This window comes from Suncus etruscus, chromosome 2, assembly GCF_024139225.1.
Source record: "Suncus etruscus isolate mSunEtr1 chromosome 2, mSunEtr1.pri.cur, whole genome shotgun sequence".
Taxonomy (NCBI): Eukaryota; Metazoa; Chordata; class Mammalia; order Eulipotyphla; family Soricidae; genus Suncus; species Suncus etruscus.
This window is the reverse complement of record NC_064849.1, coordinates 105,686,520-105,692,936: the sequence shown is the minus strand read 5'-3', so window position 1 is coordinate 105,692,936 and position 6,417 is coordinate 105,686,520. Positions and strand designations below refer to the sequence as shown.

At 41.5% G+C, this 6,417-nt stretch overlaps 1 pseudogene; it reads left to right on the top strand.

The window, feature by feature from the left end:
• Positions 1–4,815: 4,815 nt before the first annotated feature.
• Positions 4,816–5,587, top strand: LOC126001074 (complement component 1 Q subcomponent-binding protein, mitochondrial-like; annotated as a pseudogene).
• Positions 5,588–6,417: the final 830 nt, after the last annotated feature.

Here is a 6,417-nt window from a genome sequence, read left to right as displayed (position 1 = left end):
AAGATAATTAATTAATAAATAATTGGCTACATTAAACCAAGAAGCTTCTGCACTTCAAAGGATATGATGACTAGACTATAAAGACTGCCCACAGAATGGGAGAAACTAATCACCCAATACCCACAGATAATGAGTTAATATATATGATACAAATATATATAACACAAAGTACTTGTAGAATAGCAAACAAAAAATAACTAACCCTATCCAAATATGGGAAGAAAAAATGAACAGACATTTCCTCAAACAAGAAATGCAGAACATGAAAAATGTTCCACATCATTAATATCAGGGAGATGCAAATCAAAACAACAATGAGATATTATCTTACACCACAGAGTTTGGCATACATAAAGAACAAGATCAACTGGTGCTGGTGGAGATGGGAATGTAGATTACAGCCTTTGGGGAAAAACAGTATAGATATTTTCCCAAAAACTAAAAATTAAACTTCCACATGATCCAGCAATACCATTCCTAGTAACCTAAAAACCCATGCAGAAAAGTCCTCTACATTTCTATATACATGGCAGCACTATTCACAATAGCCAGAATTTGGAAACATCCCAAGTGCCTGAAAACAGGTGAATGAATAAAGAAACTGTGATACATTTACACAATGGAGCTGTGAAGCTATGTAGCTGTTAGGAGTAAGGAAGTCATGAATAATCACCCATTGCTGGATATAAAATAAAAGATAGTATTTCAATAATATTCAGAAATGATAGAGAGGAGGTCCAGGAGGACCAATACTAAGAAGCTTGCCACAATAGCAGGGAGTAGACTTATGGTAAAGAAGGGGCCATTATGATAATATAGTTGGAATTGATCACTCTGGACAAGAACTGGATGCTGAGAGGAGGTAAAATGATATGCATGATACCTCTTCAGCAACAATACTGTAAACCACAATATCTGAAAGGAAAAAAAAGGGAAGAAAGAGAAAGATATAAGAGAGGAGAGAGAGAGAGAGAGAGAGAGAGAGAGAGAGAGAGAGAGAGAGAGAGAGAGAGAGAGAGAGAGAGAGAGAGAGAGAGAGAGAGAGAGAGAGAGAGAAGGTCTGCTCCAGAGGCAGGCAGGGGGAAGGACAGGAGGGAAATTAGGTACATCCATGGTTGGCAATGTGCTCTTGTGAAAGGTCTCACATATTGTATGACTGAAACTCAATCATGAAAAGCTTTGTAATTGTGAAAAAAATCATCTGTATTTATGAAAAACCTTGTAACCATAGTGTTTAAATAAAATAATTAAAATTTGGGTGTGGGTTGGAGAGATAGCACAGCAGGGAGGGCATTTGCCTTGCACACAGCCAACTCAGGTTTGATTCCTGGCATCCCATAAGGTCCTCTAAGCCTGCCAGGAATAATTCCTGAGCACAGAGCCAGGAGTAGTCTCTGAGTACTGTTGGTACCAGGCGTGGTCCCACAAAAAAATTTTTTATGTGGTAGTCAGGTGATTTCTTTTCATTTCTTTGTTTCACAGAAATGAAACTTGGGCTATCTTCAGATACAGGAAATTGAACCACTAGTCCCCACCCTTTGGAAATCCCTGTAGTAATAACCAAATAATTTAAAGGCAAACATTTTTTAAATAATTTTATTGGGACCAAAGTGAATTAAGAATCGTACACAATAATATTTAAGGTACATAGTTGTTGCCCCATCCCCCATTCTTCCTGTGTAACCTGCCCATTTCTGGGAGGGGTTCTTGGTAGGTAACAAAAGGATTTCCTGAGGGGCAGGAAAGGGATTATTTCAGAAGATTGAGGATTCAGATAATTGATTGATTCTACGGATTGATTTGGAGGATTGAGGATGGAGAGAGATTCAGCGAGAGAGAAGCAGAAGATGCTGGCAGGAGAGACAGGTTGAATGCAGGGCTAATAATGTAGCTTGCTTGAAAAGTTATGATAGAAGCCACACCTGTTGGCTAGGCCTTGAATAAAGCTTCATGTCTCCTGAAATCTGATTGTTATGAGTCTTTTCCTCACCACCATGCACCCATCCTCACCACTTCCATGCACCATGAACCACCTCCATGCATGCACCTCACCACCATGCACCATGCACCCATCCTCACTGTCTCCACCCATGGGCTGGAGAGAGTTGCAGGCGCGTGGCCTGGGCTAGAGGAGAAAGGCCTCTCCATCCATGTCACCATCATCCACCTCCATCCAGCACTCCATAATTAATCTGTTATTCTAGAACTGAACAGTGTTTAAATAAAATAATTAAAATGTGGGTGTGCGTTGGAGAGATAGCACAGCAGGGAGGACATTTGCCTTGCACACAACTCAAACTTGATTCCTGGAATCCCATAAGGTTCTCTAAGCCTACTAGGAATAATTCCTGAACACAGAGCCAGAAGTAGTAGTCTACTGTTGGTGCCAGGCGTGGTCCCACAAAAAAATTTTTTTTATGTGGTATGCAAATGATTTCTTTTCACTTCTTTGTTTCACAGAAATGACACTTGGGCTATCTTCAAAACCAGGAAATTGAGCCACTAGTCTCCACCCTCTGGAACCATCTGTAATAATAACCAAATAATTTAAAGGCAAGCATTTTTTTTTGTGGTTTTCGGGTCACACCCGGCAGTGCTCAGGGTTTTTCCTGGCTCCGTGCTCAGAAATTGCCCCTGGCAGGCACGGGGGACCATATGGGACACGGGGATTCGAACTGATGACCTTCTGCATGAAAAGTAAATGTCTTACCTCCATGCTATCTCTCCGGTCCCGAAGGCAAGCATTTTTTAAATAATTTTATTGTGACCAAAGTGAATTAAGAATCTTTCACAGTAATATTTAAGGTACATAGTGACAATAAATCAGAGCCATTCCCATCACCAGTGTTGTGCTCCCTCCTCCCCGTTCCCAGCATGCATCCCATATCTCCTTCATTTATCCCCCCCAAAATGCTAGTGTAACTGCTCCCCTCTGTATAGCTTGTTGTAGATTGGGTATCAATTCTCTTGTTGTTGACTTTAGGTTTGGTGTTTTAGTCTGATCATTTTTTGTTTCCACTCAATGTTCATATGACTGTTTGGTCCTGGTACTCTCCAATTCCCACCCCTCCCCCCAATTCGTGAGGAAGAACAAGATGATGTGGTTCTGTTGGGAAAAAAAGAAAAAAGAAAAAAACAAACAACAAAAAAACACCAAAATTGGGAGGATTCCGTCTAGACGTAATAAATATCAATTTAAAAGAAAAGGAAAAAGAAGAAAAACAAAACAGCAACTAAAAAAAAGCACCCAGCTACTAAAAACAACCACCATCATATAACAACCACGAGAGCAAAAGAAAAAATATAAATAAAATAAATGAAAAAGAAAAACAAAGGAAAGAAAAAAATAGAAAAGAGAAGGAAAAGAAAAAATAATAAACCCGAAGGAAGGAGGGCTGATGTAGCAAGGTTTTGTGCCTTTTTTTTTTTTTTTTTTTTTTTGCATAGGCAAAGTAAGTATTGGGGAAATAAAAAAGGGAATTCCCTTGGTCTAAGATACAGGGTTTCTCCACCTTTGAAGCATACTGTCATGGAAACAACTACAGGCTCCATACACAACTCCTTTTCACACCCCAAGGACTTTTTATGGTGCCAGGAAATTTTCCGCTCAGTTGTGGATGATAATATCACATAAAGGCAAACATTTTTTGTTGTTGTTGTTTAGGAAACCTTTATGTGATCACTCTGGCAGTACTCCAGGCTTCTTCCTGGGTCTGCAGTCAAGTAGGGCTCAGGGTTCCATGTGGTGCTGGAATCAAACTGTGTTCAGATTGGCCTTACAACCTGGGACTGTCTCTCCAGTTCCTCATCATTTTTCTCTATTAATCTATTTTTTGTTTGTTTTGTCCAAACAAGTGAAAACTCTATTAATCTATATTTTGCTTCATTCAATTGGACAAATTTCAGACCCAACATTTTTCTGTCTGAACACAATTTCACTGTTAATGTGGTGCCCTGAGATCCAGTCCCTGTGGTGCTGCGCAGTGCTAGACAATGACCCTGCTGGTAGATTTTAAAGCCATGTTTCCCACATACAGTGAACTCACTCTGGTTCTCTCAGCACTGTTCCTTCTGCTTCTGATATTGCTGCCCTCAGGAAGCTAAGGAGGCAGCTCAAGGCTGGGGTTCAGGCCAATCAGCTCATCCTTTGGCAGCTGGAGCCATAGTGCTTTTCTCAGCATCACTTTCTCCAACTGATGGAGGTCTCCAGGTCTCTTAGGTCACCTTTTTCTGTTAGAATTCAGGTTCACAGACACCTTAAAGTTGCTGTCCTCAAAGTTCCTTAATATCTCCAGTACTCAAAGTATCCCTTTTGCTTTTCCTGGGCCATACTTCATGGTGCTCAGCTGCAACTCTCCTTCTGTGTTTGGAGGTTATCCAGGTCTTTAAGCAGATTCTGGACATCCAAACTGGAGCCCGAGCTCTGTCACTGGATCTGTTTTTTCTGCTTCAATTCAAAGTGCTTTAACCATCTAGAGCTCCAGAGATTATATATGAAGTAGGGTGTTTGACTTGTGGGTTCTATCCCTAGGAAGTCCCTGGAACTTCTGCCTAAACTGATCCCTGAGCACAGGAGTAAGCTTTGAGCACCTCTGAACATAGAACAAACAAAACAAAACAAAAAGTGTCCTAAGCCTCTATAGAAAGGGAAGTTGTAGAGTAGATACCATTTCTGGGTTTTGTTTGCTTGGTATTATGCTTTTTAATTTTTGATGGAGCACTAAACTGCAATATGTCCATAAATCTATGCAAACATGTAAACTATGGTTCCGGCCAGTTTCGCCCTTCACGCTCGCACGAGCTCCCGCCGCTGAGATGCAGGCTCTGCTCCGCTGGGGGCCCCGCGCCCTGGGCCCCGCCAACCTCGGCCTCCGTGCTGCTGCCGCCCGCGCCTCGGCTCTGCGTCCGGCCTTTCGGGCTGCTCGGGGCGCGCGCGGGGTCGGGGCGCAGGCTCGACCTCCTGCGGCCTCAAGGACCCTGCGGCTGCGGCTGCGGCTCGCTGCACACTGAAGGAGATAAAGCTTTTGTTGAAGTTTTGAACGATGAAATTTAGGAGGAAAAGAAGATACAGAAACACAAGTCCCTCCCCAAGATGTCCGGAGGATGGGAGCTGGAAGTGAATGGAACTGAAGCGAAATTAGTGCGGAAAGTTGCTGGAGAAAAGATCACTGTCACTTTCAACATTAACAATAGCATCCCGCCGACATTTGATGGAGAGGAGGAACCTTCCCAAGGACAGAAGGCAGAAGAACAAGAGCCTGAATTGACTTCTACTCCAAATTTTGTTGTTGAAGTTACGAAGATATTAGAGAAGTGAGTTTTCAGTCCACTGGTGAATCTGAATGGAAGGACACGAATTATACACTCAATACAGATTCCCTGGACTGGACTCTGTATGACCATCTAATGGATTTCCTTGCTGACAGAGGAGTTGATAACACATTTGCAGATGAATTGGTGGAGCTTAGCACAGCCCTGGAGCACCAAGAATATATTTCTTTCCTTGAAGACCTCAAAGGTTTTGTCAAGAGCCAGTAGAGCAAAGATGACACCTTAAGGGCTGGAGCAATAGCTGGAAGCCTTCCTCAAGGCTTAGGAACCCCAGCTGAACTCTGGCTTTCCATTGGATCACCTGAGCCTGCCAAGAGTGATTCCTGTGTGCAGAGCTAGGAGTAACCTGAGAGTCATTGGGTGTGTCTCAGAAGCAAAGAAAGATAACACCTTAACTTTATGGCTAGCTTTGGCCAGTGAACATTTAAGTAGGTTTTCATCCTAATATCATGGAAAGTAATTGAAATTTATATTATTTTTTTCCCCTTTTATTTGCTATTTATTTGTTCTCTACCAGTCTTATTTCTAGATTTTTATATAGTGTAATTATGAACAATACAACTGAATTTTATTTCCTCCAAAAAAAAAAACAAAAAAAATGTAAACTATAATTATCATTAGAATTCTTCTGTAATTTTTTTACACAAAAATAATAATAGTGAGGGGGCCTGAGTGATAGTACAAGTTAGGACACTTGTCTTGTACATAGCCTTCTTAGATTCCATCCTCTATGTTCCCCAATATGTTTCCTGCCCTGCTAGCAGTGGTTTCCGAACTTAGATCCAAGAGTAATCCCTGTGAATTTCCAGATGTGACCAAATAATAATAATAATGATAACAATAGCAATAATATTGAGCTCTAAAGTGTTTAAAATTTTAGTGCATCTTCCCTTGCAGTTATTTCCATCAATTCCTTCCTTCACCTCAGTACTCTGGTTTGGGGAACTCTGGTTTGGGGAACTTTGGTTTGGGGAACTGATTTGGGGAACTCTGGTTTGGGGAACTGGTTTGGGGAACTCCATTACCTACCTTTTATTCTTTTATTGTCAGGACAAATGTGCATGTGTGTGGGTGTGTGTGGTGTGT